At 43.1% G+C, this 26007-nt stretch overlaps 1 protein-coding gene across 4 annotated transcripts in view; it reads left to right on the top strand.

Moving 5' to 3' along the window:
* The first annotated feature begins 1303 nt into the window (after positions 1–1303).
* Positions 1304–26007, top strand: part of GLIS3 (GLIS family zinc finger 3) — a 306985-nt gene continuing 282281 nt past the window's right edge. For 2 of the 4 annotated variants that reach the window (XM_039542756.1, XM_039542760.1), the window contains exons 1-2: positions 1304–1559; positions 4923–5171. The gene's annotated coding sequence lies outside the window, so the exon portion shown is untranslated. The remainder of the gene's footprint in view (positions 1560–4922; positions 5172–26007) is intronic. The other 2 variants (XM_039542757.1, XM_039542758.1) reach the window with 2 other exon arrangements.

The following is a 26007-nucleotide window of genomic DNA, read 5'->3' on the forward strand; positions in this document are numbered from 1 at the left end:
TTCCTCATGATGAAGAGGCATCCAGACCAAATCTGAGTAACACTGCAGCCCTGTGCATCAGCTCGCAACGCCTGAAGAGGGGCACTGGGACAGGAGCTGCTCCTGCGAGGTGTCTGTGGGGTGGGCTCACTCTCTAATCCCAACCCCCTGAGGCCTCCCCTCTGCATGTGGCCAGGACTAAGGTTGTAGTGTTGGGACAGAGAGCTGTTGATGGGTTGTCTTAGTAAAAAGTTTGGGAACCACTGATTTAGAAGTTGGCTTATACCCTGCAGCATGAGGGTTTATATCCCTTTCAAAACACTCTCTCTCTCTCTCTCTCTCTCTCTCTCTCTCTCTCTCTCTCTCTCTCTTTTTAAATCCTTTATTACTACCCTGGAAGTTCTTGTTATACTGATTAATATCCAGTCCTTTTTTGAATCCTGCTGAGCTATGGGACACAATGATATTTTGTGGTCATGAACCTGTATCTCAATATCTAGCAAGTTCTGAGAACAGGCCTGGTTTTCTGGCAACTGAGTTTGTCTTTGGGAGTAGGTGTGTTTTGTAATTGCTGCTCTTAATATAATTACCTCCTCCACTCGCATACAGTATCTTTGAGTTTCATTTTCCACACCTTCAAGGTTCCTGTTCAGTGTCAATCCACCATTCAGCAGTTGTCATTCAAGTGGTGAGCAATTCAGTTTTGCCCTTCATTCAGGCAACTTTTAATTCTTCTCAACTAAATGTAGTGTTCATGAAGTATGTCTGACTGACAGCTCTGGAGTGTGAAGCTCTCTTTATCCACATTAAAACTCCAGAACAAACAGCAGCAGTGCAAGCATCTCTGTAATACCCTGACAACATTGCTGAGCCCTGACCTGTTGTGGGTGAGAGGGGAGTTCAGTTTCCAGTTCCTTGTCCTCCCTGCTGTGACTTGCTAACAAGGGTGCTTGTTGTGGGGTTTGTGATGTGGACCCTCTTTCACTAGCAGTTGGTCTGAGACCCCAGACAGGTACCAAAGGGGCAACAACTTTTATTTACAACTAACCTGGGCTGGATTTGAGCCAAAATCTATAAATAAAAGCTTATTTTGTTATTTTGTTAAATACCAGAGAATTGCCTATAAATAAACTAATCTTTTTTTTTATTGTTAGATATTTCATTATCAGCATACAGCCCCACATTAGCAAGAAGTGGCTTAATGAGGGCCTGTGGATCCAATTAGCCCTGCTCTGTTACACCTGTAACAGATTGCAGGTGGGGAGAGGGGATTTAAAAGGAGAAAACCAGTCAGTGGATGTCTGACTAGAAAGGAAAATATAGTTCTGCTTCTCCTTTTGTGAAAGAAGCCAAGAGTCTGAGACAGTTTGCTGGTTGGATGATTCCTGGTGGATTGGAATCAAGATAACAAAATGAGTGGTTGTTTGAAGATAGGCCCGGGGTGCTGCTGTGGACTTATGGGACAACATTTTGAGTTCCTGGTTTCTCTTAATTTTGGACTTTAATATCTCAGCATTGGTGGAAATGAAGAGTGCATTAGCTGGAGAGCTATAGCACCACTGCATTGGGCCTCATGGGAGGTAAGGGCTGACCCCTGAAGACGGTGAGGTAGGGTAGGTGGCTGGCCATGGGGATATGTTGCAGAGGCCTAATCTATCACACATCACATTGTCCATTTTATGATTTAGTGTCTAAGAGTTCTCAAAGAGATTTCTTGAGTAAGTAGATTAAGTGAGGTGTCTATAGAGCCATGCCTCCAGCCTACCACCAAATGTGGAGAACTCTGTGCTCTGATGGAGTGATGTGAATTTTTTTTCCAAATTCTGTTTTTGTGGGTAGGCTCTTGCTTTGTACATTTTTTAGTACAATCTGGCTCTTGTTCACTTTCATCAAAATAAGTGTAGTTGCCCCAAAAAAAAGTATTGGGCCATTCTGCAGTATAAACTTGTAAAGCCCTTATTCTTCTATCATTTACACCAGTGCAAACCTGAAGTAACTCCACTGAACCTGAGTGTTGCTCCATGTGCTTTTGTAGCTGAGAGCAGAATTTGGTTCGCACAATTCTCCGAAAGCATGTTTGTCTCATGGAATGTTTGCCCTGCTGCAGTTTGTATTTCATTTTGTGTTCTATCTTGTTTCCATTTATGTATGAAAGAAAATGTTCATTGCTGACTACTCACTGTTACCATGGCAATAAGATTAAGGCTGCCAATATTTCTAAATAGACACTACAGCTGTGAGAAATTTTATTTGAAATTAAAATCATTCTTGAATCTGCCTTTCCAAGAATGCAGTGTTCTCTGCAAAATTTATCAGATCAACCAAATTTTTGTCCAAGTTGGGCATGACATTTCCACCTTGCTATTTGGATGTCAGTGAAAATTTTGATAGTCTTTTAGGGTGTGGTTTTGAGCTGGATTGGTTGGATTTCATCACATTATATTTTTTTCTTTCATTCTTTCACTGGGTGAGCCTACTCCACATGCTCTAGAGGATAAGAACTGAATTAGACTGTTTATGTGCAGACAACCATTGGAATGTAGAATAGAAATGTAATAGCCATTCTGTACCAGGAGCATAAGAGAGCAGTGACTCATTCTTATTCAGGCAAAATTCCTACTCACTTAAACAGGATTTTTGCTTTATTAGGTCTGAATAAGAACTTCAGGATTTGGCCCAGTGTTTGAGCGATGAAGGTACTTTCTAACTCTGTCTAACAGACACTATGGGGGAATTTAGTAGGGGCCAAATCTTACTTTCTTACTTGGTCTTTGATTTAAATGGGAGTTTTGCCTAAATGAAGACTACAGAATTGGGCCCTTATTTATGCATAATATAGGTATCTGATCAGGAATTTGATCAGACAATGTTCACACAGTATGTGGTGATATATCATGTTAACGCAGAGGAAAGTGGGGCCTCTACTGAGTTAATAACATTTCCTACAACACCTAGGTTTTCCTTTCGAGACAAGGATGCTGGAACAACTTTTATAGGGCTGGTGCTGAAAGCCATTGAACAAAACTGTAAACCCTATGTATGATGTAAGCCATGCATGCTATTATTACTTCAAGCCAGGAGGTGCCCAGCACCCTCGCTTGCTTAGGGGTGTCCCATCCCATTACAAACTGAGGCCAGAATGCTAAATTGATGATTCTGATGAAGTTACAACCCAAGAAAGATGATGATTGCAGGATCAAGAGTATAATCTAAACAGAGCTGCTATATCTGCCATGGTTAAAATGAAAGTACTCCAAGAACTAAATGGTGACAGACAGTGGAAAAATCAGTCATATTGTAGACTTACTGTCCAGTTAGAGGTAAATGAGCATTGTATTTCCAGACTTCCTTTTTGTTTAGTTTGTCTAAATTGTTAACATTATTTTAATTCATGTGCATTTTGTCAGATTCATATTATGTACTGTCTGTGAATTTAAAACAGGCCATTAAGAAAATGTAAACATTAGCTAAACTGAATACATTTCTGTGTTTTCCCCAATGGACATCCAAGAACATGCAGCACTATAGTAAAAATGTAGGAAAGGTATGTGCCAGAATTTTTAAAGTTGTGATTAGCTGTTTATTGAATATTCAGTGCAGGCACAGAACTAAATGTTTTACACTCAGAGATGGCACTAGGCAAAAGCAGACTAAGCAATGCCTGGTGCCCTGCCTATTTGCTTTTTATTATTATTGGGGAGAGGGTACAAAAATATTACTGCTAAGGGTCCTCAGTGGGCTAGCATTGTCTCTGTTTGCACTCGTCAAAATAATTAATCTGCTTAATGAGCCTTCTATAGCAACCAGTGCCTGATATGTGCTGATGGAATTCATGAAAGCTAGAGACAGCGAATCTTTTTGCTCTTTGGGTAATACTGAAATACAGCGAAGGCTCTTTGTGTACCCATTTCACTGCAGCAATAGTAAAGGTTATACATGTATATGGGGAAGGGAGAATATGTCCCTAAGTACTGCCATTAAATAAAGGGGTGTGTCATTTCCTCCTGGGTTATTCTGCTGGCATAATGCAGGGCAGGAGGCTTCAGCTGGTATAAATCTGTTTTATTGTGGTTTAAAGTATCTGCTCTATCAGGGGGCTTGCAGGCAGCCAACACAGGCCTTATGGGGAAACTCTGAGGGAAGGTGCAGGTACAAAACACCACCTGTATCTAACCTGGGATGCATCTCCCTTGGGAGTCAGAGCATTTCACAGGTGCAGAGATTGCAACTTGCAGCTCTCTGCGTGCAGGGAGGTGAACTAAGCCTAAGCAGTGAAAGAAAAGTAAAAGTTTCCGTATGAAAAATTGGATGAAGACCGATAACTGTCAACCTTTGAAACATCTTGGCATTGAAACATCCCAGGTCCTCAGATACCATGGCGATGAGCATGGTATAAATGCCTAGGTAGACAGATGGCAAACCTATCTGATCTCTAGTACCTAGCCATCTGAGAAGGCAGAGTATTTATATACAGTTTATTCTAGTTGGAGCTTTTTTTCCTAGTGTAACCTTTGCCAGGTGGTTAACAGCTTCAAAAAGGGCAGCATTCAATGTAGCTAGGTTCCCTCTTGACAAATGACTAAACCATCTCATGAATCCCATCCAGAAACCTGGGAAAACTAAATACACCCTCCCTGGAGGCCTTTTAACAGGCAGAATGTTCTTGCTCACAAGCAAGCCAAGACTGTACAAACAAGGAATATTGATTAGGGGAAAGGGACTGCAGTTATAAACTTGGGAAAACACAGCAACAGAAAGCGTATGCAAATAAAGAGTAAAATACTCTCCTTCCAATAATTTTGGCAGCATCTAACTCCCTTCCTGTTCCCTGGTGAGAATGTCCCACAGGTGACAGTCCCTTGGCCATATCACCTCACCCACCCACCAAACACCACTCATGATTGGGATCAATGAGTAACAATAGCCCTTGTGTCTCTGTGCAGGTCTGTCTCTAGTCCAAAGGGAGCTGCTTGCCTGGAGGCACCTTCCCCTAACCCAGCTTCGTGATTCAGCTTTGTTAAGGTGCTGGGTAGCTAGGATCTCACCAGAGTCCACTCAGCTCTCTTGTTGTTCTCTCTGTGATTGCTCTTGCAGCAGAGTCCTTGTTCCTCATTCCCTGTGGGAGGTAACCAAGAGCATTAGGACCCCTGAGCAGTGGTCTGGCTGCACAGAAGGGAGCTCTTTGTCAAAAGGTAAGAGTTCTTTCCCCTTTCTGGGAGCCCACTCCAATCCAAGATCATGTAATTTTTGGTGTGTCCCCAAATGTCACTAGAGAAACAGTGGGTAGGTAACCTATGCAAATGAAGCTCTCTATGGCAGAATGTTTCCCTTTTCACCCACAGAGGGAGTGGAGAGTCTTTTCTCCTCTGGAGTGTCTGGCCATAGGGTGTGTAAGGACATTGTAACGCAATTATAGTTAGATGGGTTGTATTTTTTTATGTATTCTGTACACACCTTTTTAATGAGATGCTTGTAGTGTTTGTCAGTGGTGGATTAACCCCATTTGTTACTCTGGCCCTAGCCTAAAATGTCATCCCCCTTCTAACTAGCTCATTCTAATGAGTAGGAAGTAAAAACTTGCTCCCAAGCCATGTAAGCTGCCTAGGCTAGTGGCACTACGCTCAGCTGATAGACAAAACCACAGATGTGTGTGAAGGCATTGGATGCTGTTTCTGAGTGATTAGTGATTAAAGACTCATCATAGGAAATCAAAATGGGAACATCATGAAAAATCACTTGTCCTTTCTCTCTCTGCCTTTTGACCATAGGAAGTTGTCCACATTTATTGTTGCTTCTGGCTGTGGCCCAGGCACCCACAAATGACAGTGCTTGTGAAAGTATAAGTACGATGCCACTTGTTCCCGGAGAAATTGATGGCTACTTCTATGCCTAGATCTTCCTTCCATGTCTTTCTGCACTAGCAAAAATGTTCTTTTGTATTACTGCTCCTGAAAGAATCAAGAGGGGCTGAATTGCAAACAAGAAAGACTGTGCAATTTTGTACAGTGTTCCTGGAAGTGACTGGATATGCTTAGCAAGCAGTTTAAATTATGGTAACACATTGGAGGGGGGAAAAAAGATAAGGCTACATCTATCATCACAATAGGACAGTGAAACTAGTTCACAGTGCAAGAATCACCCTTCTCCCAGCATTTGTCACTCGGCTCTTTCTGCCGGTGACCGATGCAGGGGCAGTGCTCTTGAGCCAGCATTTGCTCCCAATCCTATTCCTGAATCTGGCTTAATGTACTGGGAGGATTCCTCAACGCCCAAACTGGTTTCTGTTCCAAGAACTGGCACCATTCTATGCCATACGTAGGAGAACCCTCCCTCCAGTCCTGAACTGGCTTCCTTTTCCAATCTTCCCCCCACTTTGAGAATTGGCTCCAAGCATTGGTGATGGAGAGGGAGAGAATTGTGTGTGGCATCTTGTGTGCCAGTCAAGGTGTATTCTCTTGCACCAGCAACAAACAATGTAAATGTTTTGTTAATGTCAACTTTGAAAACAGTGAGAGGTCTATCTCCTGACCTGGTAATATATAGCCTAGCCACTGGTCCCTGCTTGTCACCACAGGTGCTGGAAAAGTGGGCTTTCATTGGAACACAGCAAAGGGCTAACAGCTGGCATCATAATCCTACTGTGATGATGCTTAATTTCAAAGAAAAAAAGCAAATTGTAAATGGACTGTCAGGACATATAGGATATTGGGGTCATGCCATTCTGACCTTTTGAAAGCACAATTGACTGCTTCTGTCATTCTCTTCTTCACTGAAGTACAAGATATAGTATTTATGAAAAGCAGTCTTTATTTTTTTAACAATAAGTTGTTCCAGATACTGCCCAGTATGAAACGGGGCAAAGAATGAGAAATGCTAAGTGTAATGTTTTGGGATGTAATCCAGACCAGTAAGGAGTTATATCACTGCCTACCTTGCATCCCAGCCATGCTTTAAATGCTCTGCTGCAGTAGTTCCCAAACTGAATGCTCACAGCCAGCATGCACTTAGTGTCTGTCTGTGTGTTTAAACAGCCCTAGTTCAGCAACTCTGACTTAGACAGACAGCTTGTTACACCACAGCCTGGTCTCCACCTGCTTTGGTTACTACTAGCCAAGTGATCAACACACTCTGTCCTAAATTTTCCCCAAATTGTCTGCCCTGGAGGATCCAGCCCTCTCCTGAGCTACTCAGAGAACTAATAAGGTTTGCTTATTAATTTTAAAGGGACAATACCCAGCAGTTTGCCACATTAACTGGCATTAACTATCACTTTAATTCAAATGCAGCATTGGGTTGTTTAGATTAAAAGTAAAACAAGTTTATTAACAAAAGGACATGGTTAAGGGATACCAACTAGAAGTATTGAAGTTAGAAAGGCTTACAAACAGTAAATGTGCTGCTAGACCAACTTCAGCAGCTTACCATTTTTGTTCAAGGTAGTTATCTATCCCCTTGGTGGAAGGACCCATCTTTCTCAGTTTGCAAGAGCTCTGGCTTCTTATGTACGTCTAGTGATGGGTGCCAAGATGGCTTCTTCTCTCTCCTTATATTTTTTCCAACTCACTGCTTTGTCCCTAGACTCAAGATGACCTCATGCTGTTCCTCCCTTCCTGTGAACTTCCCATCTCCCTGCTGATTCATATGTAAATGCAGCTTCCACTGTTTTGGTCACACCTTGCTTAATTTCACTGGAGAAAGATAATTGCTTTCTCTCCTATCTGGGAGGGAACTTGTTTCTCCCTGTTTAGTCACAGACTTCAGAGCATGATATCACTGAGTATTCATAATTCCTCATTGTATTAATACATAAATTTCACAATTATATTAATCCAGTGTGCCATTAGCTTTTGTAAAAGACCTTAGTTGATGCACTTTTATAATATTGTATGCATGCAGTTGATTTGATTGCTTATCATTTGAGGTGCATGCCCCTGTATTTATAGCCCAGATAAAGCTTCTCTCTCTTGCTGGAGTGTAGACAGCAGGCTGTCTTCTCCCCCACTTGTTAGCTTGATAGCTTTGTTTACCTTATATGTAAATGGATCTTCATTGTGTCTGCCTGACGACCAGGCTGGACAGACACATACACACTCCTTTGTCAAGAGCAGACTGTGCTTATGAATTTCTTGCCAAGCAGATATTAAACATAATTTGAGTAGGTATCCATAACTCCTTGCACACATCCTGTACATGCATCATGCAAGGAAATTAACGATCCAATGAGTTGTTTTCCAATGATATATTACATGCCACCTTTTGGGTATATGTCATGACAACAGTGTTAGGTGTAGTGAGTATGTCAGGCCTGACAAGAATTGCTGACACAGAGTAATGAACCACCAATGGGCCTGTGTCACACTAAGGTTACAAAGTCGAAGCACTCAAAGGTTAGGATATGCCACAATTAAGGCTGCCTGTGCAACCTGATTCAACCCTCTTTCATAAGATCTATGCACGAGTCTTTAATTAAATGATTACATATTTTTTTCTGCAGTGCAGTGCACAGGATGGACTTGTGTTGGGGATAAGTTAGAGTTGATCAGGGAAGGAGACCATTGTTTCTGAAATTGGAAGGTGTTCAGTGAATGAAGCAGGGAACTGCAGCAGGAGAAAGGGTGGTCTCCTGGCTAAGGCCATTGAATGCTGCCTGGGAGAGCTGTGCCTCTGCCACAGAGTTCCTATATGAGGAGCTCATGCTAGTTAAATTTCTGATTTAATTGGAAATCACAAGACCTATTATACCATCAGACATAGTGAAGTAACCAGGTGATAGTTCTGTATTTAATCATGAAGCTATTAATTTTCTTGTGCTTTTAATTAGTTCTTTCATAACTGGCCATTTCTACCACTTCTTTCAAATTCCAAAGTGTAAAAAATTAAAGACAAGATTCTAAACTCTGGAGTAAATCTGGAGTAACTGTAATTGTACTCCAGATCTATATATGTGTAACTGGGAGTGAAATTTGGCCCTCTGCTAGAAAATCAAGTAGGAAGTAGATTTTAAAAAATGGGCTTCCTGTGATGTTTTATTAGACTGAGATAATTATTCCAACTGAAAACTACTACATTTAGTCCATGATCCTAATCTGTGATTGCCATGTAAACACAACCTATGAATTAATGTATTGGCTGGTGTAGATACTGTAGCTCAACTAACAGGATAAAGTGACAGTTTTAAATAGAATAATTAAATATTGGAAAATTTTCTTGTGGAAATTCAGCTAGAGTTACAATAACTATTGTGCAAGCATACCTCCTGTTAGCTAAGCAATGCCATTGTTCACATTAGTGATATAAAGCATGCTCTGTAGTGTATTAGAATGCTCATCATCCTGATGCTCTACTCTCAAGTTAAGTGAAATGCTCATAATTAGGAAGAAGATTAATATAAGAGAATATGCCAGTAGCATTCTCATCTGTTTGGGGCAAATGTACTATCCTATTAGACTCAGGGCCAAATTCTACTCTCTGTTACATTTATTTCAACAGGGATGAGGTAGTGTGTGTGGGAATGAAGGCTTGGAGTCTTTGCCAGTCCTTCTAGCTGATGCTGTATGGTTCCCACTGCTGGCTCACTGAAAGTATATAATGGTCCATGCTAGCACCAGGCAGGGCTTCTAGCATGGCATTACAACGTAGATTTAAAATAATAAGCATACCACCATTAATAGTCATGGGATACAGCTACACTTGGAGGTAGGGGTGTGATTCCCAGCTTGTGTAGACACACTAGATGAGAGATAACACAAGCTAGCATGCTAAAAATAGTCATATAACCATGGAGGCATGGGGCAGCCACTGCAAGTACAAACCCACCTGGGTCCCAGGCGTATGTATTTGGGGCAGTTAGTCTGTGTTGCCATGGACTGTGCTACCTCAGCTGTGCTAGTTCAATGAGAGCTAGTGTGAGTGTGTCTGTGAGCTGGGAATTGCACCCCTAGCTCCAGGAGTAGATGTAGCCAGGGTATGGCTGTCTCTTGGGGACGCTCTAGTGTCCTTTTCTTCCTTTGCCATGCCCTTGCTTCCTCCTCATGCCCCTTACTCAGGGCTGGCCAAATCAGTCCTTGAGCTTTCCTGAGTACAAAGATTGCTCCCTGTAAGTATTTTCAGAGCCCCAAGAAATGGGGCTGTGAAGGAGGAGGGGCACAGGGGACAGATGCTGCACTTCCTAGTGGAGTAGAGCACTGGCCATGGCCTTACTAAATTTCTGGCAAGCAAGTCCTCCCAGAGCTCTCCCTAAGGCAGTGGGGCCCTTCCCTCCGCCCATATGGGACTGTCACGGAAGACTTGAAACTTCTGTTTGAAATGTGTAATTTCTGTACTGCACTTCTTGTATTGCATGGTGGCAAGGCCCATATGGCCCATTAGTGCACAGCAGGCTGGTGCACAGCACTGTATGTTCACACCCCAGCTGGCTGTGCACTAACTAGCTCTGTAGGCAAACCCTGAGACTATCCATCTTGGCTTCAATCAGCAATGTATGCAAGAAATTGGAGCTAGAGAGGTGATGAGGACTGGTCCTTAATGCACACTGTGACAATATGGTCACTAATTGTATGCTAAGAGGACTGTTTTAGCCAGCCACTCACAATACAGTATTTCTGAATCCAATGTTGTTAGTACTAGTTAAACAATGAATGTTTAACCCATTGTAATTCATCTAACACCCAGGGAGCTTGGATTGAGAAACTCCTTCTCTAGTGGCATGATACTTAGTGATTCAGCTCTAATAACTTATTCAGACCCTAACTTGAAAAACATGACTGCTGAAAGAAGGCTGAGCAAATAGAGGGCCATATTCTGCCATTCTTACTTCCCTAGAGTAGTATCTTACTCTTCAAGGAATGCCATTAAAATCAACGAGACTACTTGCTGAGTAAGATTCTACTCCATGTCAGTAAGGGAGTGTAATGGGGTGTCTACCCCATATAGGTGAACAAAGGGTTAACGGGAGTCTCAGAGCTCAGTTTTCCCACCTGGTTGCACCTGTAAGCTGGGCTAGGCCAGCATAATGAAATCCAGCTGGGGAGAGACTGGATGGTCCTATAAACAGGAAATCTGAAGTGGAGGGGGTGCAGGGAAGAACTCTGTTGTCCTTGCTACTGGGAGACTGAGTGGAGAGATGTGTGGGGAACAGGAAGGCACTTCCAGGGTGAGGAGAGAGCCCAGGAAAGAGAACAAGAAATCCAAGGTGGTAGCAAGGAGTCTGTGGAGTAAACCTTGAGCGCCTCTCCTAGGGTCCCTGGACTGGAACCCAGTGGAGAGGGCAGCCTAGATTCCCCCCAGCACCCACTGGTAAGGTGGCATGAAGCCCCTGAGAAGGGGACATGGGCTATGGGAATCTCTGAGAAAAGGGCACATGGACCAGTGGGTCTAGAATTGAGAGTGGCAGACCAGAGGGAGGGATTGTTGGATTTGCTGTGATCCCAGGATGGGGGGGACTAAACATGGAGAACTGAGAACTGAGTCATGAGAGGACACAGGCCATGGCAGGGCTGGAACTGCTGTCCATAGAGGGCACTAGAAGAGAAAAGGTTGCTGTGTCATGCTTAGCTGTGCGAAGACGTTCCAGCGGTGAGTTGATTCATCCACCTGAAGGTAGAATCAGGCCTAGAATGAATATGGATATTATGCTGGGAGAAAAGTTATATGCCTAATGTGGAGGGGAACAAGAGAGGGGCAGTCTTTACAGCATAGATGCAAGGAGAGGAGCAGAGAAGGGGAAAGCCTCTGTTACGCTTCCCCCCTTCTCCCCCCTTTTTAAAAAGGAAAAGGGGTAATGGGGATGGGGGTGGGAGAGGGGGAACTGCCAGAAAAAATACAACAGAAAGGATTAATTTATAAAAGGATTGCAAACTTGTTAATGAGAAACTTTTGGGGGTTGTGTTTTAAAGAGTGACAGGCAGCAGTACTTGTCACTTGTACAGCTTTCTGTTTTCTAAACACTCTTCTATATACAGCACATGTGCAATACTGCGAGTTAACAGTTGTCATAGTTGAATGCCTTTCTTTCCACTTCTGCAAAACATTAACAGTGTTAATTTAAAATTGTCCAGAGGATAGTGCTGCTCCGTCTATCATTAACACGATACGGTAGCTAACTAATACTTATCTGGTGTCCTCAAATTGACTATATTGGACTGTGTCCCATAGTTAACACACTGGAGTAATAAAGCTTCAAGAAACTGTCTCCATGCTCAAAGCATGAGGAGGACACAAAGCTGCAGAAGAACATTTAATTGCCTTCACATAAATGGATGGTGCAGCCTCATCTGAAATATTGTGTGGAGTTCCTGGTCACCCCACCTTAAAATAGATATTGCAGAACTGGAGAGGGTTCAGAGAAAGGTGACAAGCATGATCACGGGCATGGGGGGAAAAAATCACAGATGACCAGCGAAGGAAAAGAATCATAGAATGTCAGAGTTGGAAGGGACCGCAGGAGGTCATCTAGTCCAACCCCCTGCTCAAAGCAGGACCAATTCCCAACTAAATCATCCCAGCCAGAGCTTTGTCAAACCTGACCTTAAAAACCTCTAAGGAAGGAGATTCCACCACCTCCCTAGGTAACCCATTCCAGTGCTTCACCACCCTCCTAGTCAAAAAGTTTTTCCTAATATCCAACCTAAACTTCCCCCACTGCAACTTAAGACCATTACTCCTTGTTCTGTCATCTGGTACCACTGAGAACAGTCTAGATCCATCCTCTTTGGAACTCCCTTTTAGGTAGTTGAAAGCAGCTATCAAATCCCCCCTCATTCTTCTCTTCTGCAGACTAAATAATCCCAGTTTCCTCACCCTCTCCTCATAAGTCATGTGCTCCAGTCCCCTAATCATTTTTGTTGCCCTCCGCTGGACTCTTTCCAATTTTTCCACATCCTTCTTGTAGTGTGGGGCCCAAAACTGGACACACTACTCCAGATGAGGCCTCACCAATGCCTAATAGAGGGAATAATCATGTCCCTCGATCTGCTGGCAATGCCCCTACTTATACAGCTCAAAATGCTGTTAGCCTTCTTGAAAACCAGGGCCGGCTCCAGACCCCAGCGCGCCAAGCGTGCGCTTGGGGTGGCATTTTGCCGGCAGGGCGGCAGCCGGCTCCGGCGGACCTTCCGCAGTCATGCCTGCGGGAGGTCCACCGGAGCCGCGGACCAGCGAACCCTCCGCAGCTGCGGGAGGTCCACTGGAGCCGCGGGACCAGTGGACCCTCCGCAGTCATGCGTGCGGGAGGTCCGCTGGTCCTGCGGCTCCGGTGCACCTCCCTCAGGCATGACTGCTTGGGGCGGCCAAATTCCTAGAGCCGCCCCTGTTGAAAACAAGGGCACACTGTCAACTTATCCAGCTTCTCATCCACTGTGACCCCTAGCTCCCTTTCTGCAGAACAGCTGCCTAGCCATTTGGTCCCTAGTCTGTAGCAGTGAATGTGATTCTTCTGTCCTAAGCGCAGGACTCTGCACTTGTCCTTGTTGAACCTCATCAGATTTCTTTTGTCTCAATCCTCTAATTTGTCTAGGTCCCTCTGTGTCCTATCCCTACCCTCCAGCATAGCTACCACTCCTCCCAGTTTAGTGTCATCTGCAAACGTGCTGAGGGTGCAGTCCACGCCATCCTCCAGATCATTAATGAAGATATTGAACAAAACTGTCCCCAGGACTGACCCTTGGGGCACTCTGCTTGATACTGGCTGCCAACTAGACATGGAGCCATTGATCACTACCCATTGAGCCCAAGGATCTAGCCAGCTTTCTCTCCGCCTTATAGTTTATTCATCCAGCCCATACTTCTTTAACTTGCTGGGAAGAATACTTTGGGAAACCATAACAAAAGCTTTGCTAAAGTCAAGGAATAACCCATCCACTGCTTCCCTTCGTCCTCAGAGCCAGTTATCTCATCATAGAAGGCAATTAGGTTAGTCAGACATGACTTGCCCTTGGTGAATCCATGCTGACTGTTCCTGATCACTGTCCTCTCCTCGAAGTGCTTCAGAATTGATTCCTGGAGGACCTGCTCCATGATTTTTCCAGGGACGGAGGTGAGGCTGACTGGCCTGTAGTTCCCCGGATTCTCCTCCTTCCCTTTTTTAATGATGGGCACTACATTAGCCTTTTTCCAGTCATCCGGGACCTCCCCCGATCGCCATGAGTTTTCAAAGATAATGGCCAATGGCTCTGCAATCACATCCACCAGCTCTTTTAGCACCCTTGGATGCACTGCATCCAGCCCCATGGACTTGTGCTTGTCCAGCTTTTCTAAATAGTCCTGAACCACTTCTTTCTCCACAAAGGGCTGGTCACCTTCTCCCCATACTGTGCTGCCCAGTGCAGCAGTCTGGGAGCTGACCTTGTTCATGAAGACAGAGGCAAAAAAAACATTGAGTACATTAGCTTTTTCCACATCCTCTGTCACTAGGTTGCCTCCCTCATTCAGTAAGGGACCCACACTTTCCTTGACTTTCTTCTTGTTGTTAACATACCTGTAGAAACCCTTCTTGTTACTCCTAACATCTCCGGCTAGCTGCAACTCCAGTTGTGATTTGGCCTTCCTGATTTCACTCCTACATGTGAGCAGTATTTTTATACTCCTCCCTGGTCATTTGTCCAAGCTTCCATTTCTTATAAGCTTCTTTTTTGTGTTTAAGATCAGCAAGGATTTCACTGTTAAGCCAAGCTGGTCACCTGCCATTTTTACTATCTTTCTACACATCTGGATGGTTTGTTCCTGCAACCTCAATAAGGATTCTTTAAACTACAGCCAGTTGTCCTGGACTCCTTTCCCCGTCATGTTATTCTCCCAGGGGACCATGCCCATCAGTTCCTTGAGGGAGTCAAAGTCTGTTTTTCTGAAGTCCAGGGTCCATATTCTGCTGCTCTTCTTTCTTCCTTTTTGTCAGGATCCTGAACTTGACCATCTGATGGTCACTGCCTCCGAGGTTCCCATCCACTTTTGTTTCCCCTACTAATTCTTCCCTGTTTGTGAGCAGCAGGTCAAGAAGAGCTCTGCCCCTACTTGGTTCCTCCAGCACTTGCACCAGAAAATTGTCCCCTACACTTTCCAAAAACTTCCTGGATTGTCTGTGTGCACTGCTCAATTGCTCTCCCAGCAGATATCGGGGTGATTGAAGTCCCCCATGAGAACCAGGCCTGTGATCTAGTAACTTCTGTTAGTTGCCTGAAGACCACCTCATCCCCCTGGTCTGGTGGTCTATAGTAGACTCCCATCATGACACCACCCTTGTTACTCACACTTCTAAACTTAATCCAGAGACACTCAGGTTTTTCTGCAGTTTCATACTGGAGCTCTGAGCAGTCCTACTGCTCTCTTACATACAGTGCAACTCCCCCACCTTTTTTGCCCTGCCTGTCCTTCCTGAACAGTTTATATCCACCCATGACAGTACTCCAGTCATGTGAGTTATCCCACCAAGTCTCTGTAATTCCAATCACATCACAATTCCTTGACTGTGCCAGGACTTCCAGTTCTCCCTGCTTGTTTCCCAGGTTTCTTGCATTTGTGTATAGGCACTGAAGATAACTCACTGATTGTCCTGCTTTCTCAGTATGAGGCAGGAGTACTCCCTTCTTGTGCTTCCTCCTGGTATCCCACTTCCCCACTTACTTCATGGCTTTGGTCTCCTTCCCCCCCCCCCCACCCCCCCGGTGAACCTAGTTTAAAGCCCTCCTCACTAGTTTAGCCAGCTTGCTGGCAAAGATGCTCCTTCTTCTCTTTGTTAGGTGGAGCCCATCTCTACCTAGCAATCCTTCTTGGAACACCATCCCCTTGTCAAAGAATCCAAAGCCTTCTCTCCGATACCATCTGCATAACCATTTGTTGACTTCCATGATTCAACTATCTCTACCTGGGCCTTTTTCCTTCCCCAGAGAGGATGGACAAGAACACCACTTGCATCTCACACTCCTTTATCCTTCTTCCCAGAGCCACATAGTCTGCAGTGATCCACTTGTCAGCTTTCCCGGTTGGGACAGCAGCTAGATGACTCAGTCCCCCTTAGGAGGGAGTCCCCGACCACCACCCCCTTCTCTTGGGAGTGGTGGTCTTTGAACCCCCATCCCTAGGACAGTGCATCTCAGGCCTTCCAATCGGTGGAGTTTCTTTCTGCTCCCTTCCCTCAGATGTATCATCTAGTCCCCTCCGCATTAGTACCTGTGGAGAGAATATGAAAACAGTTGCTCACCTGTATCTGCATTGCTGGTATGGATGGGATTGTTAACTTCAAAAAATGACAAGAGGAGAGACAATAAAAGTATAAAATTAAATGTTAAAGAAAAAGCAGATCTGTGACTTCTATTGTCCCTGTGCCATAACACAAAAGCAAGGCACCATTCAATGAAATTAAAAGGTGGCTAATTTAAAACTGACCTAAGAAAATGCTTTTTCAAACAATTAGACTGCAATTAGCTGTTCAGATCGCTGCCACAAAATGTTGAGGTCAAGAATTTAGCAAGATTCAAACAGGGATTGGACATTTATACAGATAACCCTGGATCGTCTTGTAACCATAATTAGTGTTAACATATTTTGGAAAGGATGCTAAATCTCAGGAGTCAGGATTTAAACCAATTTCTGACTACTAGAGTCTGAGACCTAAGGTGTCATAATCTCCTCTCCCATTTGCCTACTGAGGAAGGTTTCTTACACTTTCTTCTGAAGCATCTGGTACTGACCACTATTAGGGATTGGCTATTGGACTAGATGGCCTTTGGGTCTGATCCAGTAGGGCAGTTCCTAATGAAAGTCTGCTATTTCCCCTCCCCCCCTTCCACTTGTAACTAGCTAACCTGAGGAGGTGATACTTCCATCAGTGACACATTGGGGCCAACAACTCTGCATTTCCAGAACTGAAATACGGGGGCATGATTTTCTTCTGGGTGGCTTTATATCACCCTTACTCAGTTGACTTCATTGGAGTTCTGATTCTCACCTGTCTGAGAGCAGAATCATCCCATAAATTCTGAAAATGACAGATCAGATTCTTCACTGTCTTGCATTGTGTGTAGTCATTGACACCAGTACAAAGTAGGGGCAAAATGTTTGCTCACTGTGGAAACACTTTATATTTAGTTTGCATAGGGACACATGGACAAGACAGTGGAGAACCAGGCACATATATGCCAACATCTAAGGAGAGAGCATATATCCTACTTTTTTTTTTTAAAGAGAAGGAAATTTTCCATGCTCTGAAATGGCTTTGGAAGTCATCCTGCATGATCTAAGAACCTCTTCCCCAGTGGGAACAAAGTCACTGATAAAAGTCACAATGCTGGAAAATAAAATCTGTATTGGAGCCAAAAGGCAAATGACAATGAGAGAACTGGATTAGACACATACCAAAATGGTAGAACAACTCCTTTCCTGAAATCAAGCAAAGAATACCGGTATATCAAATGAGACAAATGCAGTCACTTCCTTACATGAAGGTTATGTTGCAACACAACATTTTGAAAGATTGTGCAATTTATTCTAAGCAATATCTCTGAACTCCAGTCTGGTTGCTATAAGCTGAACTATGTGGCTCCAAAGCTATATTTCCCTTGGAAAAGGAAAACTTATAGCAAAGTGAACACAATTGACCTAACAGGCAAACTCGAGGTTGAAAGAGAAATAACTAGGGGGAGGTTGGCACTGCTGTCTCCTCTCCTGAATCAGAGAAAACAGTCACTAGCCTCACACACATGCTTTCACTTCAGCTCAACAAGCTAGGAGTGCTGATCCAATACCATCAAAGTCTTTTTTTCTTGATATCAGACCAGCGGGCTAGAGCTGCTGAGCCAGTAACCTCACAGAAGCCAATTCCTCAACATCATGCTAGTAAGCTAATAGTGTTCAGCCTGTGAACTCCTAAAGATCTGGGCCATGGCATCATCCCCTCAAGCTAGAAGTGCTGAGCAAGTAACCTCATAAAGACATATCCCTTGACATCAGACCAGCAAATCAGAGGAGATGAGTCAGTGAACTTACAAAGACCTGCAACTTGACGACATACCAGAGAACTAGAAGGGCTGAGAGAGTGACCTCTGAAAGGCTAAGTCCTTTTCTATAAGCCCAGGAAACTAGATTTGCAGAGCCAATAACCGCCCCCAAAACCTGTTCCTTGACATAAACCCAGCAAGTTTAGAGGTACTGATCCAGTGACCTCAGAGGCCTGTAAACTGGCCAGCAAGCTTGAGGTGCTGAGTCAATGAGCTCACGGGGTGTGTGTCAGTCACTCATCAGCCCAGCAAATTCATGATGCTGAGCAGTGGATATATTGGAGTGCAGCTCCCCTCCTCTACCTAAAGTAGGACAGTCTCCATTTCTCTTACTTGTGTGTGCTCTCCTAGAATGCTCCTTCCTTCTGCATCTTCACTGAATGGGGAAATTTGGACTCAGCAGTTGGCAGAGTGTGAAGTAGGAAGAGCTGGTGCCTGGCTGAGGATTCCCTTGAGCTCCAACTTCCTTGAGTTTCAAGCCTTCGCACCAGTAGGTGAAACAGCTCCCTCATCTCATGCGGGGGAAAAGAAGAATTCAATATAATTGTTCCCTATCTTCCTGGAGAAGAAAGGAGGAAGATGGACAGAGCATCTGCTAGTTCCCCGCCCCCTCCAGCCATCATTCATTTTCCAGGGGAAAAGGATGACTGTGCCCCTGGCTTCCCCTTCCTTATCAGATACCAGGGGAAACAGCATGGCTCTGTCAGTTCCCTCTCCCTTCTTGGCAATCCATAGTGGCGTGTGTGGATGGCATGTTCCCCTAGCACCGCTCCATATTCATCTCTTGCTTGCACTCCCCAATACACTTACTTGGCTGAGTGTGGGCCTGGCTGGGGACATAGACTCTCCTATCAGGTACATTTATTTTCTTTTTCCTGTGATGTATCCCAGCCCAGATGATGCATTGACAGTTCACTTCACACTATCAACAACCATGATGAGAACTGGTGAATTTCCCCCTCTTTTTTGGTCTATTTTAACAATTGAGGAAAATGCCCCATGTGAAGGCAGACTTACCTCTTAATACACCAAAGCCACCATAACCTGTATAAATCAGCATTCGGAAACAGGCTGCCAGATTCCCTCAATTAGCCTCCATCACTCTCCGGTATAAACTAAGCAAAATGCAACGGCTGCAGCCCTAACATGCTGATTTAATAGTTTTAGTGATTGACATAAAACTCTTAGCCAAGATCTTGGCAACTAGTGCAGAAACCACTATAATACAAATAAGGGTAGGGGGGAGCCCCTCTGGTGTCACTAAGCTGATTTAATACAGTATTTTACCCACTAAGTAATGGGAAGATGCCCCTGAGCCTGGACCTATGCATGTGTGCAACTAAGACCTATTCGACTTACAGTATTTTCAGGTAGTTCATTTTGTAAACAGGTTCCCTGTTAAGAGCGAGCAGGCAGGAGACAGAGAGGTTGGTGACCAGCAGGGTATTGCAGACCTCTAAGGGAGAAGGCATGGTTTGTTGAGGCAGGGGAGCAGATGTGGGGTCCTGGTTCTCTTCCTGACTCCGTCACTGAGTTTGGCAGATCCTCCCTTCCCCCCTAATGAAGGGGAAACTGTGGCATTACAATGGGAATATTATTACTTACCTGTCTACCTTACACTGGTTTTGTGAGGCTTGTGCTAACTTGCCTTGTTGGACCAGGGCCTAAGGGTGGAGGCAACCTAGTTGCAAAACACCCAGAATGGCATGGTGGAAGCTATATGAGAGCAGAGATTCTTACTGACAGGACACACAAATGTACTTACAAAAGGACTTGATTTAGGCTACGGCTACTTTAAAGTTTACAGTGGTGGGAGAGATCTCTCCTGTCAGCTTAACAGTTACTGCCACTCGCAGGTCTGGAGTAATGTCGGCGGGAGAAGCTCTCCCACTGACATAGTGCTGTTCACATCAGCGCTTAATTCGGTGTAACTTGCATCACTCAAGGGGGTGGGGGATTTACACCCTTGAGCAACATAAATTATACCACAGCAAGTGCTAGAGTAGACAGCCTACAGGCGGTTGGGGTGGGGTCTTGTCCTAGAGCTATAGCAGTTGGAAGCCAACTGAAATGCATTTATGCCGTGGGCTGGGGGAACGGAAAACTTAGCTTCCATGTCAGAGAGCTTAGATGAGTAGTCTGATCTCTGTGGGGTTTAAGTGATGCATCGGCTTTGTGCTGGCTCTCTTCCAGGCAATGAATTTTACCCAGTGTCGATTAGAGGTGAGCTCAAGCCAGCAATCTGGGCCTGGATTTTGGAAAGACAGGGTTTGACCCCTATTCACAACTGTGCGGCTCAGACCCATCTCTAATGTGGATGTTTAATTAGTGCTATTTTTAAGTAAAGCTGGCATTTTGTATCTTTACCTCCTTCACTGCATATATAGCTCTAACTTCAAGCTGTTGAGCCATGTCTAAGAGTTTGCTCCCACGGCCCTTATACAGACAAACACCATCACTGGCTTCAAGAAAAATTTCACCCAAATAAGAACTGCAGGACAGAACCACCAGATTTGGTGTATTTCTTATTGGCACAGAGTAGCAACTGCTAGATTTATTAGAAAATCTTTTGGTAAAAACATTTTAATTTAAACTGGGCATCCTCTTTTTTCATCCCTTAATCCACTAGTACCACATGGAATAACTTTGTCTTTTCTAATGTCAGTGGGCTGCAGAAGTGCACACAAGTTTTGTTAACTTATTTTCTACTAGGATTTGGTGCAAATGGACTCGTCCTACTCTCTGTAATCATGTATCCATCTGGCCCCTGCTATCTGTTACTTAAGCAATAAGACACCACAAGGCCTGAGTTATTGTGCAATAATGACATGCTGGAGGTAGGACATGATGAAACAATAGCCAAGAATACATTATTACACAATAATCAGCATCCCAGGGTATTATGTTGAGATTTTTCTCCCATCTCACCCCCCACACTGTTTTTAAGATATAAGTGTAATGGGTCAGAATCTGTGGTGTGGTATACTCATTTTATGCCACTCAGCCTAGGCAATCTGTCACTAAAGACAGTTAAACCAGCTCAGGGAAGATCACTACAATGTAAGAATGATGTCTGGTGGTGGTGTAAAGTGACACTTACCCCTTGATGCCACTGTAACCAGGGAGGGCTCCAGGCACCAGCACGCCAAGCACGTGCTTGGGGCGGTATGCCACGGGGGGCGCTCTGCCGGTCGCCGGGAGGGCAGCAGGCGGCTCCAGTGGACGTCCTGCGGGCGTGCCTGCGGAGGGTCCGCTAGTCCTGCGGCTTCGGTGGAGCATCCGCAGGCAAGCCCGCGGGAGGTCCACCAGAGCCGCGGGACCAGCGGACCCTCCACAGGCATGTCTGTGGGACGTCCACCAGAGCCGCGGGACCGGCGACCGGCACAGCACCCCCTACAGTGTGCCGCCGTGCTTGGGGCGGCAAAATGCCTAGAGCTGCCCCTGACTCTAACAGAAAAAAGAAGCTGTGATACTCCTGGGTTATGCTGATGTTCCGCTGTGTGTTTTTGGCCCCCTGTAACCACTAGAGTTAATGTTGGGGACAACTGCTGTAACACAGTGCAGGGTGACTGGCCCTTCACAGAGCAGCAGTCCAGGGATGAAACAGTGCAAAGTGGGATTAAACTCACCATCACAATCTGGCCTGTGCTCTCCACAGCTCAGCTAACCCCAGCATCTGCTTAGTGATTTTAGTTATTCTATTTTAGACAACAAGAAATATCCTAGGAACGATGATGCAAAGATCAAAGGAGATACCTATGTGTTCCCTCTGCTGTATGATGACATTTGAATGCCCCATCTAGTCCAGTCTCCAAAGAGTCTATGGTGGCATGTGATTGTGGGCATCTTAATTTTTAGGTGCCCAACTCCAGAATTCTTGTGCCTAGTCTACAGAAGTGCTGAGCACCGGGAACTGGTCAAGTCACTTCTCTCTGTCTCACTGATTCCAGATATCTTGTACTGACTGTACTGAGCAGCAGTAAACACCTGAGTAGAATAATGCACAGCCAGGGCTGGAAACTTCTACACAATAGCCAGTGTTAAAAAGAGTAGGGTCAGTGAACAGAGTCTTAAGGGCATGCCCCAAAGTGTACTTTTTGAAGAAAAGCGAATCAGATGTATCATCCTTTTGAGAGAACTTTTTCTTCACATAATTAATGTTAAAAACAAATAGCCCTTTATTTCAGTCATTGGCAATAGTGGCTCAGGTGTGTGTTGTTCCTTCTCTTCGCGCCCCCCACCCCGCTCCAGGCACAAAGGGGAGTTAGGTTCCCAACTCCCATTGAAAGTAAGCTCCCGTTTGTACCTTTGAAAATCTCCTATGTTATGTTTGGGTTTCTAAAGACCCAAGGCCCATATTTAATGATCAGTTACTCTAGTTATAACAACACTGTAATTGTCCCAAGGCATTGTTCCCCAGGATCAGGCACCACTAATGTATGGTGACTCCATCTTAACTATAAATTGTTGTGTTAGGGAGCTGCATGGCAAATTGAGGGCACTGATTTGTGTGCATTTATGAAAGATTATGAAGCCTTGTGAGACAAGCTGGGTGAAGCAATATCTTTTATTGGACCAACTTCTGTTGGTGGAAGGGACAAGCTTTTGAGCTTCATGCAGCTCTTCTTCGGATCTGGGGAAGGTAACCAGAGTGTCTAAGCTATATATATATATATATTGGGACAGATTGTTAAGCATAATGGGATCTCACATGTTGTAGAAGATCTCTTCAACAACAATAATACTGCAAATATATAAAGCCATGTGTCTCAAGTAAACTATGAATTAGGAAGTGGTTGATCTTGAACAGAAGGGCCCAGTTTTATTCCAATGGTGAGCTTTGTCCAAAGAGAACGGTGTGCATATTTTCTAAATCACTTTGCGAACATTGTGCTGAAATAAACCTAATTTTTATTTCCTAAACTTTTATTAGGCGTTGGTGACATCTTGTGGTAAGTTAGTCTAATTGGAAGTAAATAGTCTCTGTAGCTATCCCAGGATTTTTCCATGTCTGCTTTCTTATTTTGAAGTGCTAGTCTGAATTCTTACACACTAATAAAACAGTTCAGTAGTAAATACAGTATCACTCCATAACACCAACTTTACATGGGAGGAAACTCCACGAATTCAATAAAGGTAAACTGGAATACAACTAGTTTAATGAACTGATAAATCAGGCCCCTAGCTATAAGTTTATCCCTTTTTTTTTGCTTCCCCACTTCCAAATTTTATTTGTATCCCTTGATCTCAATTCTTGTTAAAAACTCTTGAATGAATTCTGCCAGCAACTATATGAACTTTATTCAATAAGGCCCTCCATTTTTAACTTCTTGTTCCCTCCCAGAGTAAAGGCAAGGGCATTCTGCTTTAGCCCTTGAATTTCAAGTGTCCTTCCAATTCAGAGCCCCAATTCTCTATCTGATCCTATGGCTTTGGGTCTAAATGGCATCCAAAAATAGATTTTTCTAGATCTGGCATGGATGTGAGTGACCCAAGAGGGTCTTGTGAGAACAGCCACAATCTCTCACTGGTATATTTCCATTTATGAAGAACAATAATTTCACATACTGGTACTTATTTTAGATTGAGAAAAGCAACAGTAAGAAAGAACAAATAAAGTCTCCATCACAGGACATGCTGCGTGTGTACGCGTACATGTATGTCTCCCCTCTTCACAGGCTGCAACAACTTTGAAGACAAAATAGCTGCTGCTTCTGTGCACTGACAAGTCTTTTGATTTTTTAAAAAATAAATTTTGGCTTGCGGGAGGGCTGTGTTGTAGGTGGATGTGCCCAGCAGGAGATGCTTCTGGTACTTGCCCCTCTTCCAGTTCCTGGTCTGAACTTTACAGTTTGCTTTCTACAGAAACACTTCCACCCACAATACATTATCATCAGGCCTGTATACAATGCAACAATTTACCTTCCCTGTATTTACATCATCTTGAGTTTCTAGTTCCAGGACCTCCCTTCCTCTGAACCTTTATTGTTTAACAATGTTTCCTCATTACTTCTCCTGTTACTAGCATGTGTGTCACTGGTCCCAGTCCTTTCTTGGCAACACCTTTACCCACCCTTCCTTATTTTCTTCCTGGTAATTTCGTACCAAAATCTTCTTGCTGAGCCCGGGGGAAACGAGGATGCTCAGCACTTGCAGAAGAAGCTTAGCAAGTTGAGGATTTGAAATCCTTGGGTTCTTATTAGTGAAAAGAACTGGTCAGAATTTTCCAGCAGAATATTTTTTTCCTTTGGGGAAAACCCCATTTTGTTGAAATCTAAACTTTCTCCAGAAATGTGATTTTGATGAAATTTCATTTAAAAATAATTAGAAACAAGCATTTTGAATGTAGGAGAATAGAACACTTTGCTTTTGTTTCTAAATTCTTTTGTTTATAAATGTTTGGGTTTTATTTTTATTAAATTTGATTTTTACATTGACAATTAAGCCCTAATTTTAAAATGTAAAATTAAACAAAATATTTAAAAAATCATCACTGATACAAAACATTTCAATTTTAGTAAAACAATGTTTTGATTGAGCTAAAATTATTTTTTCTTTAACAAATTCATTTTGAAGGACATTTCAGAATTTGAACTCTTCGTTCCAGCAAAATGGAAATTCTGAGGTTGTTTTTTTTTTGACCAGCTCTGGTCTTGAGCTCTGAGTATGATACACTGTAAATCCCACACAGGGGCAACCATGCCACTTATTCTGAGTGCATGCACGGTTGCTTAGAACAGTGGCATGGGGAATCACCACAAAATGACAGCAAAAATATTTCTAACAAATAGTGAAAGTGTGATATCTTCTGAGACATCACAAAACCTTAGTTTTTTTTTTTAAAAAAGCCTTGTCTTCTACTCAATCTTTTATAACCATTTAATACAGTAAGAGCGTGGTGGGGTTTTTTGTTTTTGTTTTATTTTTTGCTGTTGCTACCACTGCTTCATCTTAATCGGTGATTGCAGTCATAGAAGTGCTAATGGAGACATGGTTCTGGTGGTTGCTGGCATATTGTACGCTGTCTTATACAGCATAGGGAGGAACATTCAGAAGGGCTCAGCAATGATTAACTCTGCTCTCATTAAAGTCCACACAAATTCTACTGCTGACTTTAGTGGGAGAATAGTTATATTGACACTGAACATCTTGGAAAATACAAGTCATAGTTAGGCTTTGAAGGATTAGATTTTCATTAGGGCTGTTAATCGCAGTTAATGCATGCAATTAACACAACAAATTAACTAGATTTTTTAAAAGAAGTTATGATTGATAGCCATTTTAATCACACTGTTAATAATAAAATACCAATTAAAATTTTTAATAAATATTTTGGATGTTTTTCTACATTTTCAAATATATTGATTTCAGTTACAACACATAATACAAAATGTAGAGTGCTCACTTCATATTTTTATTACACGTATTTGCATTAAAAAAAACAAAAGTAGTATTTTTCAATTCACCTAATACATTTCTTTTGTTTACAAATATTTGCACTGTAAAAAAGATAATCTAATAATATGAGATGAGCACTGTACTCTTTGTATTGTGTTGTAACTGAAATAATATGTTTGAAAATGTAAAAAAAAAATCCAAAAATATTTATAATAAATTTTAATGGGTATTCTATTATTGCTTTACAGTGTGATTTTATTTTTTTTAAAAAGGTGCAATTCATCACAGTTTTAATCTCCTGATTAACTGTGATTATTTTTTAATCATTTGACAGCCCTAATTTTAATCAGTAAATGTCAGTAAACATCAGTTTCACTGTACATGCAAAAATGACAAAAATGTTTCCAATAATCAAAATTAACAGGCAAAGCAAGGAAAAATGCTGCTTGAACTTTAGAATTTGATTTAAGAATATTTATTTTGTATGTTTTGACCTGCAGTGTTGACAATTTGTGTCTGCCGCGTATTTCCCACAATTGTGAAAATTTAAATGGATTTTAAAAAATCAAGAATATCTATATATAGTTAAAAAACATTGATTTCTGCCAAGGCTATCCCACATGTTTAAAATGCCAGTGGACAC

Source organism: Mauremys reevesii, linkage group 6 (assembly GCF_016161935.1).
Source record: "Mauremys reevesii isolate NIE-2019 linkage group 6, ASM1616193v1, whole genome shotgun sequence".
Taxonomy (NCBI): Eukaryota; Metazoa; Chordata; order Testudines; family Geoemydidae; genus Mauremys; species Mauremys reevesii.